Source organism: Phyllostomus hastatus, unplaced genomic scaffold (genome assembly GCF_019186645.2).
Source record: "Phyllostomus hastatus isolate PE091 unplaced genomic scaffold, TTU_PhHast_1.1 phas_contig_80, whole genome shotgun sequence".
Taxonomy (NCBI): domain Eukaryota; kingdom Metazoa; phylum Chordata; class Mammalia; order Chiroptera; family Phyllostomidae; genus Phyllostomus; species Phyllostomus hastatus.
In genome coordinates this window covers 12,318,714-12,331,311 of record NW_025333960.1, presented here as the reverse complement: position 1 = coordinate 12,331,311, position 12,598 = coordinate 12,318,714, and the positions used below count along the sequence as shown (strand labels likewise).

Below are 12,598 nucleotides of genomic sequence, written 5' to 3'. Positions count from 1 at the left end.
TTCTTCTAAACTAAGAAACGAAACCAAATAGTGCAATTTGCCTATTTTGCTCCTACTCTAGTTAAAATTAAAACAAACCAGGATAAACTCAGCTGAAGAATGTTGTTTGCAATTCTTTTTTTCTAATTACTTAAATCATTGGGTATTAAAAAAAACACCTCATATTATTTTTGGTTGTTGGTTTTACCTGATAGGGTGGCTAATTAAAACTACTGCACTTACTGGCACATTCCAGTATACAGTTTATGATTGTGAAAAGGTCACATACTTGAAAATAAACTTCAGTATGCCTCTGCATTTAGCCAAATAATCATAGAGGGTGTTTAAAAATAATTCCTATTCCTTCCCTCCAAGCAGCTTCTTTCCTTGTCTCTGCTTACTCATGATTACCCATCAATAGCACTTCTCTCTCTCAGGGGGACCGTACTGATGGGATCCCTCCTAATGCCTCAGAAACGCTATACTTTTGTGGAGGTCATCAGAAAACAAAAATTCTGGTTTGACACTGGTAAAAACACAACAAAACAAAATCCTGCAAAAATAACATTCTGGAACTAAAATAACTAGCTAAGTATCACTGGGTATCTGCAGCATTGATCTTCCAGGTAAATGTGAAAAACAAACACACTCTAGAGCACTGCTCCTTGATTAAGAAGAGAACAGTGTAGCTTTGCATCTCCTTAGAGGGGTCACTAAAGTCAGACCCGGAATCCACTGGTCCCCATGCCCCTCCCCACAGTCCTCATTCACCCAATGAAACCTAAGCTGCACTTGGCCTTTCAAAGTAAATCAAAACTTCAAGATGAACCTCAATCTTTTCATGCTGTCAACATCTGATTAACCCATCTGAGTGTGCATATATTCCAGTTTTCCCATTTCTAAAAACATCCACTGTTTTACTCTTCCACACCTTTACTATGTGTAGTTTCACAGTGCTCATTAGAACTTTCAGGAATTCTCCCTACTTTAAAGTGTTGGTGGATATTTTGCCTCTCCTCTATCTGATGTCTGCTAAGATAACAACCATTGGTTACCCAGTATCACTTAAATTACATCAGCTGCAGAGAAGCACAAACTCTGCCAGTTTGAAGACTCATCATGTGTTACTGACTTTTTTTCACAAGCTTTGCCTTCTACTGACCTTTCTGCAACAGACTTCTTTCTAGTCTTAGAAAGGGATATAGAAAATAGGACCTCATTTAAAAAGTACAGCTAGAACAAGAAAACAAATACTAGTGTGCTAGATTAGAAGAAAGGAAAATACTTGATATAAATAATTTAAAGGAAATCTTGGTCAGTGTACCCTTTGACAATTGCTTAAGTTAGGGTTTATTTTCCTTAAATAAAATATTTTGTGAGTTCCTGCCAAGATGGAGGCATACGTAAAAATGCTTCGCTTCCTCACACAACCAAAAAAAAAAAAAGGGTAATAATCAATCTAAAAACAATAAACAACCAGAAGTGCCAGAAAATCAAACTGTATGGAACTCCGACAATCAGGGAGTTAAAGAAACATTCACCCAGACCGGTAGGAGGGTCTGAGACAGGAGACTGGTAGCTGGGCGGAGAAGGTGAGCAGCAAGGCAGTGGATGGTGGGGAGGCGAGGGGGTAGCTGGCTGAATGGGAAACTAAAGACTCAAAGGTAGCTGTAAACTACTGTGGGGGTTGCCACCATGGGAGAAACTCCCAGTCTCACATGAGGCAGCTGTTGGAAAGTGGGGCTAGAGTGAGTGGCATTGTTCCCCTTCTGACCCCATCCCCACAGATAGTGTCACAACATAGCAAAGAGGGTTGCCCCGCTCTGGAAAATAACTAAGGCCTCCCCCCGTACAATATAACAGATGTGCTGAGACAAGAAAATATGGTCCACATGAAAGAACAGATTGAAACTCCAGAAAAAGAGCTAAGTGACGAGGAGATAGACAACCTATCTGATGCAGAGTTCAAAATACTGGTAATGAGGATGCTCACAGAACTGATTGAGCTTGGCTGCAAAATAAGGAAGAAATGAAAGCTACCCAAAGTGAAATAAAGCAAAATATACAGGGAACCAACAGTGAAGAGAAGGAAATCAGGACTCAAATCAATGATTTGGAACAAAAGGAAGAAATAAACATACAACCAAAACAGAATGAAGAAACAAGAATTCAAAAAATGAGGAGAGGCTTAGGAAACTCTGGGACAAGTTTAAGTGCTCTAATAACAGAATCATAGGGGTGTCAGAAGGAGAAGAACAAGAAGTTGAAAACTTATTAAAATGAATAATGAAAGAAAACTTCCCCAATCTGGTGAAGAAAACAGACTTCTAGGAAGTCCAGGAAGCCCAGAGAATCCCAAGGAAAATGGACACAAGGAGGAACACACCAAGGTACATCATCATTAAGTTACCCAAGATTAAAGATAAGGAGAGAATATTAAAAGCAGCAAGAGAAAAGGAGACAGTTACCTATAAAGGAGTGCCCATAAGACTACTAGCTGATTTCACAAAAGAAAACTTGCAGGCAAGAAGGGGCTGGAAAGAAGTATTTGAAATCATGGAAGTAAAAGACCTACATCCAAGACTACTCTGTCCAGCAAAGCTTTCGTTTAGAATGGAAGGGCAGATAAAGGGCTTCTCAGATAAGGTCAAGAGAAAGGAGTTTATTATCACCAAGCCCTTATTATATGAAATGTTAAAAGGACTTAGCTAAGAAAAAGAAGATCAAAAATGATAACAGTAAAATGACAACAAACTCACAACTATCAACAACTGAACCTAAAAAAATGAAAACAAACCTAAGCAAACAACGAGAACAGGAACAGAATCAGTGAAATGGACATCACATGGAGGGTTTTCAGTGGGGAGGGGGAGGGGAGGAGTAGGGATGAAAAGGTACAGGGAAGAAGAAGCATAATTGGTAGGCATAAAATAGAAAGGGAGAGGTTAAGAATGGTATAGTAAACAAAGTCAAAGAACTTATATGTACAACCCATGGACATGAACTAAGGAGTGGGGAATGCTGGAGTGTTGGGGGGTACAGGCGCAGGAGGGATAAAGGAGAGAAAAAACTGGGAAGACGGTAATAGCATAATCAATAAAATATACTTAAAAATATTTTGTAAGCCTTCACAATGCCTTTCAATGCTAGTGTCTTATCCCTAGGGGCTTTATTTGTATTCTTTAGCATTCCCAATTTGCAATGAGTTTAGCAAGAGGCAAGAGTTAATCTTTATCAACTTAATGAAAAGGTGGTAGACAAATCGCAGTAGTCAGACTGATGGACTTATGGTAAAGACAGCAGCTGATTAAAAACACATGCCCATAGGTTTTTCGTCTGCCATATTGGGATTGAAATAACCACAGTGAATAGTGAGTACCAACACAAATAAATGGCTGTTTAGTGAGGCCTCATAATAATGACTACAGAGTATGATTACAAATATAAGGGGCTGAATATCTAATATTAACAACATTTAATATTACCTGAATATTTATTAATGTGCACATCCAAAAAATTGAAATGACCAAAGCAGAGAGGTTAAATGATTTGCCAAGGGTTGCACAACAAATTGTTGTCTGAGCTAAGATTAAACTGATAACTTCTTGCATTAATTTTCCTCACCCTATATATTAAATTTAATTACAAAAACGTAAAATTACAAAAACGTAAAATTATCAACACTTTCTCAACCAGCATCTGGACTGCCTTGCATGTCCCACAGTGAATCATGTTTCTGCTGGTAAGACGAAGAAGCATTACATTATTGGAGACTGCTCTGAGTGCAGTGACAGGAGAAAGGAAATGATTTGGTTCTTTACAAGGTGACCAATTTTCAGATAATGAGAGCACAGTGAAACACACTCAGTATTACAGTAGTGCTCTGTATATTTTAAGCTGGGTAATTTCAATCTGCTGCAATTTAAGCATTTTTTCTCTCTGAATGTTAATCAGAATTTAGAGGAAATCCAATAAAAGTGTAAATCACTAAAGCTGTGACCACCTTCTACCTCAATATTCTTTAGTACTATACGAATGTGAGAATTTACCTCGATTTCTTCAAGTAACGAACTAATGAAACAAAATTAAGATAAAAGCAAAGGTAGAGTTAAGTTAAAGCAGTAACAGGGTCCCTGATGGTCATACAGGCAACATGGTTCTGCAGTCTGGGAGGAACCCCTTTGATCGCTGAGAAAAGCCCATGCGAGCCAGGTTCCAAGCCCAGCAGTGTTTCTACGTGATGTCCCCCGACCCCCATCAGAGTAGAAGGATCTTTAAGCATTATTTTAATTTATGTCAGAGAAGCTTTTGCAAACTAGTCCACCTGCTGCCAAGAAGCACACTGGAATGATGAACAGAGCATTCTTGTGTTATTGAGAGAATAAATCCCTTCCTTCACCTCATTTCAGACAGGCAGAGGATATACAGGAAATTCTACTTTTCTGTGCTTCCCTAACTTTTAAGCCATTTACAAGTTGCTGGAGGGATTATCCCTTGTCTGTTGAGAGATTCACAGAGACCAGAAGCATCTCATTCGTGCAGTGGATAAATTAATTAGGATAGAGTTACCACATTCCACATGGAAATCTGTGCAGAGTGCTTTCCTTGGAGGTATAATGCAAGATGGGAAAGTTGATTTCCACAAATACCAGGTTAAACTGGTTTGATATATAATAATTTGTATTTTGCATGCAATATGTAAACGGATCATTGGTAGAACACAGACCTGTTAACTCCAGCTCTTGCAACTGTAGAGCTAACTGTAGCCTCTGTGAAGACAGGCTTGAAGGATTCTGGTTTAGAAAACTTTATTCTTGTCTCTGCATAATGACATTTGAGATCATGTAGGGGAGGCTTAATCATAAATGTTAGGGAATGCATGGTTCTCTAGAGATCCATGGGTGATACTCACCCCTCCCTGAACTGTCTCTCATTCTCTCAGATGAGGACAGCACAGAGGTTTAGTGTATAAAAGTGCTAGTTTTATACAGAACAGGGACATGAAAGTACAAATAGGCTTCTAAAGAGTGGTTGGCCCTGGGAAAAAAGAAGTTGATAGGAAAACTTGGAAAAAGCCTAAGAGACTAAAGTAATCATGCATCCACAGGCAAGAGAAATAATATTTTGGAAGAAGTCTGGATAAGTAGGTAAGGAAGGAGTTGGAAATATCTGTGTAATGTTCTGGCTGAATGACTTAGAGAGGAGAAAGACAAGGACACTGGATCTATTTACTGCATCTGTCTCTTGGGCCAGGTGGTTGGCTTCAGTCTCCCCAGGCTGGTAAACCACACCATGACAAATGTAAAACTCCTTAAAAGTGATGTGTGACCTAGTTCCTAGGGCACTTCCCTGGCAGCAGGGCTCCCCAGCATCAGTGATTCTACAAACATCACAACTACCACTGCCAGGGAGAAAATGCTGCTGTTAGAAAAGATATGAACATAACACTTACTAGATATATTACATTGTCTATTTTCACTATTCTTACACTTAATATAAAGAAATACATAATATATAAAAGTATATACATACTGTCATACATATATCAGTTTCAGTAGAAAAGCATCATCTAAAAAACTGCACTTTGCAGCTGACTTAATATTAGCTGTTATGGGCATAAAGAGGAAGGGTTTATGACCCTGTTCAGTTCAGAACAAAGGATGGGAACTGTCTCCACAACTGAAGAAGCCAACTCTATGCTTTGTCCAAGACTGGTTCCAAATACCATCTTAGGTTTGGGAAAAAGAGAGAATACAGGATTGAGCAAGAAGTTCTATTGCTCAGCTGTCTGTGAAAAATAAGGTTCTATGCAAAGAAAATTCAACGAGTGTCATAGTTACAGGTGGCTTCTCCAAGGAAAGAAACTCATCTGTATACCAAGGAAAAATAGGGTTTTCCAGAGTGGAACTCAACAAAACATGTATCATTTTCATGGTGCATGACTCTATCTATTTATTTTTATTTTATTTCTTATTGTTGTTCAATTACAGTTGTCCCCATTCCACCCCCCCCATTACTCTCCCTTGCCCTACTTACCCCACACCTCCCACATTAAATCCTCCCCCACCACTGTTGTCTTAGTCCATGGGTCCTTTACACACATTCCTTGACTTGACCTTTCCCCTTCTTTCCCCCATTAACCCTTTCTCCTCTGGTCACTGTAAGTTTGTTCTTTATTTGCATGTCTCTAGTTCTATTTTGCTTGCTTATTTCTTTTGTTGCTTAGATTTCCACTTATAGCTGAGATCATATGCTATTTGTCTTTCATCATCTGGCTTATTTCACTTAGCATAATGCTCTCCAGTTCCATCCATGCTGTCTCAAAGGGAAAGAGCTCCTTCTTTCTTTCTGCTGTGTAGTATTCCATTGTGTAAATGTACCACAGTTTTTTGATCCACTCATTTACTGATGGGCACTTAGGCTGTTTCTAGCACTCAGCTATTGTAAATAGCACTGCTATGAACATTGGGGTGCATATGTTCTTTTGAATTTGTGTTTCAGGATTCTTAGGGTATAGTCCCAGCAGTGGAATTGCTGGGTCAAAAGGAAGTTCCATTTTTAGTTTTCTGAGGAAATTCCATACTGTTTTCCACAGTGGCTGCACCAGTCTGCATTCCCACCAACAGTGCACTAGGGTTCCCTTTTCTCTACAACCTTCCCAGCACTTGTTTGTTGATTGTTTATGATGGCCATTAAATATCCCATTTTTGTTTTATAATCACCTTCCCCCATTTCTCAATACTGAATACAGAATTATTTCACCTTCGTGCTATAATCATGCTTGCTTTCTCTCCCCTTACAAAGCAGTATTTTGCTGATTTCTGTTTTGATCTATGCTACTTTTGCCTTATTAAGTGAATGTACAGGATGGGGCCAAAATAGGTTTACAGTTGTTTGTATGGAAAATAATACAGTAATCAATAAATAATAATACAAGGATAAACTCTGTGTTTTGCATACTTGCAACTATAAACTTATTTTTGCCCCACTCTGTATATAAAGTGTACAATGGGTATATGGTATAGTATAAAGCTATATGACACCAATGCTATATAAATTCTTCAGCACACTTTTTGTAATTTCATTATAATGGAATCAAGGAGCTAGCAAATATTGTTCATTGTAATGAAATCTTGCTGTATTAAATATTTATGTCACAATGAGATTTAACCTACACCAATGCAGACAAAATAAGCTATTTAATATATTTTTAACAGAGATACTAAAAATTATTCTAGTGAATACTAGAAATCATTGCTAGTATCAGCTTTTGACTGCTGAAGTGGTGATCTACTAAGAGACAGCAACACAAGAAGGGTGTCGGCAAATCAGTACATAAAAGATGGTAACTGTGGTACATCAGTGTTGAAGAGGCATCTAACAGAAAACAAATCAGCCACAACACAAATGCCTACAAGCAAAAAGTATTCAAAAGAGAGTTTTTGGTCAAATAGTTATTGCCTCATGAATAATGAGCAATTCCACCATCAATTTTTGCATACTATCATTAAATAGGTATAATACCTAAATATTTGTAGCCCCTAAATTCATATGTTGAGGTCCTAACCCTCAATATGATAATACTTTGAGATGGGGACTTTGGGAGGTAATTAGGGTTAGGTGAGGTTAGTGTTACAGGAGGACCCTCATGATGTAATTAGTGCCCTTATACTAAATAAGAGACACCAGAGAATGTTTGAGTCCTCTCTTTAGAGCATTCTCATTCCCTTTATTTCTCTCCCCGCCCCCCCACATGAGTTCCTGTGAGCACACAGCAAGATGGCAGCCACCTACATGACAAGAGACCTGAAAATGAAATTTTCCTTGCTGGAACTTGGATGGGACTTCTAGCCTCCAGAATTGTGAGAAATTCATTTCTGTTGTTTAAGCCACCGAGTCTATAGAATTTTGTTAGGGTAGCCTGGGCTGACTAATATAGTAGGGGATCTAAGATCACCTGTGATGAAAACACTGAAGGAAAAAGAAAAACATTCTCTTGCTTTTAAAAATACTCTACTCCAACCACATTTTATCTTCACACATATTGTCTAGTGACTTTTCCCTCCTTTCTGAATATTTGTGCTAAAAGAATGCCTTTGCCTTTTGGGTTTCCCCCTTCGTTTAAACGTGTTCGAACTAAGTGTAAGAAGGAGTCCTAGATCCTTTCTTTTAGATTTTTTTTTGATTTGAAGTGTTGCAGAATCTCTTACTTGACTGATTTAAGTTAGCCTGCAAGTTTATCAATACATTCCATACATACACAGTCCCTCTCCATTCCTGTGTTCTGGACTCCAGGACTCTAAAAAGTGGGATCTGACAAGTGTGGTTGGCCCAGAGTCACTTGATGCTGGATAAGCTTCTGCCTTTAGGGAAAAGGGTCGAGTATTTCTGAGACTGGAATCCGGTGCTTGGCTGACTGGTGGATTTGGGTCAGCAGATAGAACTGAGTTAAAAGGAGATTATGTCACTGCTGACTGGAACACTCAAAAATGAAAATTACCTAATAAATTAGATAGTTAAACAAAAATAATAATGACAATAACAATGTCATATATTTCAATATGATCATTAGAGATGTTCAGATATCAAGAAAAAAATACTTTTAAAAGAATCATATTCATATACTAAACTTCTTTTCATTCTTTCTCTTTTAAATTATATGAGAAATACATGTATAGTGGAAAAACACAAGAAATTTCAGAAAAGCCAGAAGGATACAGAAAAAAAATTATACTTAGAATCTCACTCCTCAGAAATAAACCTTGCACTATATTTTGGGTTATAGTACAGACCTTTTCTTCTGCAAATAATACACACATTTAAAAAATTCAACACCGTAGATCACATTAAAGATTTCCTCTAACCCAGTGGTTTTCAACCAGAGGCAATTTTGTCCTCCTTCCCACAGAGACATTTAGAAATGTCCAGAGCCATTCTTGGTTGTCACAAATTCAGGGGTGGAGAGGAGGTGAGCTACTGGCACCTCTTGGGTAGAAGCCAGGAATGCTGCCAAATATCCTGCAATGTACATGACAGCCCCCAACAAAGAGAATTATCTGGCCCAAAATGTCAATAGTGCTGAGGTGAGAAGAAACTCTGCTCTAATCCAATCCAGAACTAAAATCTTACTAATTAGAGTCTACTCTGTGCTGTGATTACTGAACACCTGCTAGGAGTGTGTATATTCAAAGATAAATAGGACCCTGGTTCTAGAGTAATGGGGATGACATTCCAACCAACTGAGCTACTGGCCCTTATCTGCGGGTTGCAGATAAGCAAATAAACCTAAAAGTGTGAACTTTTTACTTGTATTTCTTTTGAGGCAATGAGCTCTTTGAGTGGCTTAAGTCACTCAGCACCTGAAACTTGCATTTTATGGTTTATGAAAAGAATCAAAATTAGTGCTAGTCTGAAAAAGAGAGCCACCCAAGGGTAGCAAGCACCTAAGACACCCTATTTAAGGATCAGCTTGACCTTCATTCTGGCACCCCCCCCAGCTGACCTGCAGGCCCCCAACTCTCAGGTATAGAGTCACAGGCAAAAAGATGAAGTCAACATAATAATATCGTTACACATCACACCATTTCTATAAAATTCAAAATGTCTTTTTGCCTTGACTCCTAAAATTAAAAAAAATAATAATAACAACGAAACTTGTGGCCTGCCTAGAAAAACGTATGTAAAAACAACAACAACAGTAGCTTCTGACACTTGTTATGGATTCCCAATCAGGAGTCAGGTACTGTGCTATTTTACACCCACAGTTTTATTCAATTCTCACAACTTCAGACTGACCTCATGACCAATCCCAATTTTCAGACAAGCAAACTGAGGTTTGTGGTGGGAGTGAAATAGCTTGGCCCATACATGTGGTCATAGATGGCAGAAAGTGGAGGCCATTGCCATCAAGGCAGAGAAGGTCAGCCTGCATTGTGGGGCCATCCGACTGGCTGGTGCAGCCTGTGGAGCCTGTCTTCTGGGTCCAGCATCATGCCCCAAGGAAAAAGGGCACTTCCCTCTTCTTTCCACTTAAATTTTGTAGACATTGTTTTTTTATGTCTTGCAAATACTTCACATTCCCTTTTTCTCCTTGGTACCTGCTTTTTCTGTGCCTGCAGAGACATCATAACAGAGTAGGCTGGTCCCTCCGTAAATTCATAATCACCAAGTTCAAGAAGGCCTTCAGCACTGCCCAACAGCCCACGACACTCTTGGACTCATTTGCTTCTCCACTTTCTGTGCACACAGTTTCAAATCTCCACTTCCTTAACCCCTCCCTTTAGGTTCCCCAACCGTCCCTGAACCTTCCCATCAGATGATCTGGCTGCCCACTCTACAGAAAAAATAGAAGCCACACACTGGAATGTCTTAGTCTTCCCCAAACTGAGCCTGTTTACAGAAGCTGTCTCTCCTCCCACCTGAGGCTAATCCCATCTTGTTGAGCCTTCTCAGATACTGTGACTTCAATGATCCCTTGTCCCCTGTGAATTCAATTTGCTTCACCAGGATTACTCTACTGGCTCTGGAACACTCTCAAGGGCTTCTCATTTAAAAAATAAACAAACACATAAAACAACTTGGAAGATGTCTGGTCTGCCTCCAGTTCTCACTCTATCTCCCTCCTGAGCTTCTCAGCCAACCTTCCTGAATAAGTAGCCTTACATGCTGCCTTCATTTCTACCCCTCCCACTCACTCCTCAGCCCCTCGAACCTCACCATTGACTCCACCACAGTTTTCACTAGTGTCTTCAATGCCTCAACATCATTCAATCCAAGATAATTTATTTTCATTCCCACATATGTTTTTCAGGCTTTATTTTTCTTGACCTGTCAGCATATTCAGTGCTGGGACCTCTCCTTCCTTCTTAACATAATCTTTTCTTTAGACACTATGACACACTGATCTTGCCTCTCCTTGCACCCTCCTGAGCAGACTTTCCTTCCTCTATCTCTTTAGGACTCATCGTCCCCTCTGAACCAGCTGTTGAGTGTTTGAATTCCTCAAGACTTGGTTCTAGGCTTTTCTGGAACACCCTTTGTCCTCTGCATCTTCTCCCTAAGTGATTAGGTCCAGACCCAGGAGTTCAATTACCACCTTTGTGCACACTACTCACAAAAGTGAATCTCCAGCCCAAACTTTACTTCTGGGCTCTTAGACCCATATATCTGCTACTTGATGTTTCCTCTTTGTTTTCTCTAAGGCCTCTCAAAACTCCATATTCTAAAACATCATATTTTCATGTTGCCTCTACTGTCCTCAAATCCCAAATTTGGTCCTTTCCAAGTTTCCTAATTTTAGTGAAAGTCCCCACTACCTCTTCCATTGCCCAAGTCCCCAAGCTGTCCTTTTTTTGTTTTCAAAGATTTTATTTATTTACTTTTAGAGAGAGGGGAAGGGAGGGAGAAAGAGAGGGAGAGAAACATTGATGGGCTGCCTCTCACATGCCCCTAGCTGGGCTCCTGGCTGAAACCCAAGCATGTGCCCAGACCAGGAATTGAACCAAGAACCTTTTAGTTTCACAGGCCCATGCTCAATTGACAGAGCCACACCAGCCAGGGCCCAAGTTGTCCTTAATACCCTGTCTCTCATTCCCAGTAGCCAAGTCTTGTGGATATTTACCTCTTGAATACATCTAGAATATATTCCCTTCATCTCTTCCATACCACTGTACAACTTTGAGTCATTATCATCTCCACCTGGAAATTTCAATAGTTTTCCAACTGATCAACTTGTATCTTCTCTGCCCAGTAACCTATACCCCATTCTTCCTACTAAAAACTCATCAATGCCTTGCCACTGTGCTCAGAACAAAGACCAGACTCTACTTCTCTAGGCTCATCTTGAACCATGCTGTCCTCACAAATATCCACTGTCTCTACTCAAGCTACACTGACTCTCTGTTAGTTCCTGACACTCTCTACTGTTCCGCCCTCCCAAAGGTTTGTGCATCTGCCTGCGCGGACGTGTTCCTTCTTCCCTCCCTCTGCCACATCGCTTTCTGTCCACCTCTTAAGTCTTAGCTCAAATATCCCTTCTTCAGCAACTTCATCTAACTTCCTCGATTACATCAAATCTTCTTATACGAAATAAAAGCTTCATATAATTCTTCTTTACAGCACTTGCCACAGGTACAAGTTGATATTTTGAAAATATGGTCATTTGATTAATCTGTCTTCCCAGTTAGAATGTGGCATAATATTCAGTGAAGGTAGGAACTGTTCCTGGTTTTGGTAAACAAGGTCCTCCAATGTTTAACAGTGATTGTTAAGCAATACAGTATCTATAAAAGGGTTTTTATTTTATTTTTATGTTCACCCAAGGACAATTTTTGTCATTGCTTTTACAGAGAGAGGAATGGGGAAGAGAGAAAGATGGAGAGAAACATCGATCAGCTGCATTCTGTATGCACCCCAACTGGGGGTATTGAACCCCCCAACCCAGGCATGCCCCCTGACTAGGAATTGCATCCACAACCTTTTGGTTTATGGGATGATGCTCCAACTAATTAAGCCACACTGGCCAAGGCTATAAATATTTATTAAATAAATGAATTAGTGAGTTCTAATACTTGTGGTCTTAACCATAATACAAATAGAGATCTAAGTTTTTCAGTTAAAT

General features: G+C 39.5%; 1 protein-coding gene across 1 annotated transcript in view; it reads right to left on the bottom strand.

Annotated features, from left to right (window-relative positions):
• The window catches only part of L3MBTL4 (L3MBTL histone methyl-lysine binding protein 4), a 418,336-nt gene that overhangs the window by 73,279 nt on the left and 332,459 nt on the right, over positions 1-12,598 (bottom strand). The window lies entirely within an intron of this gene.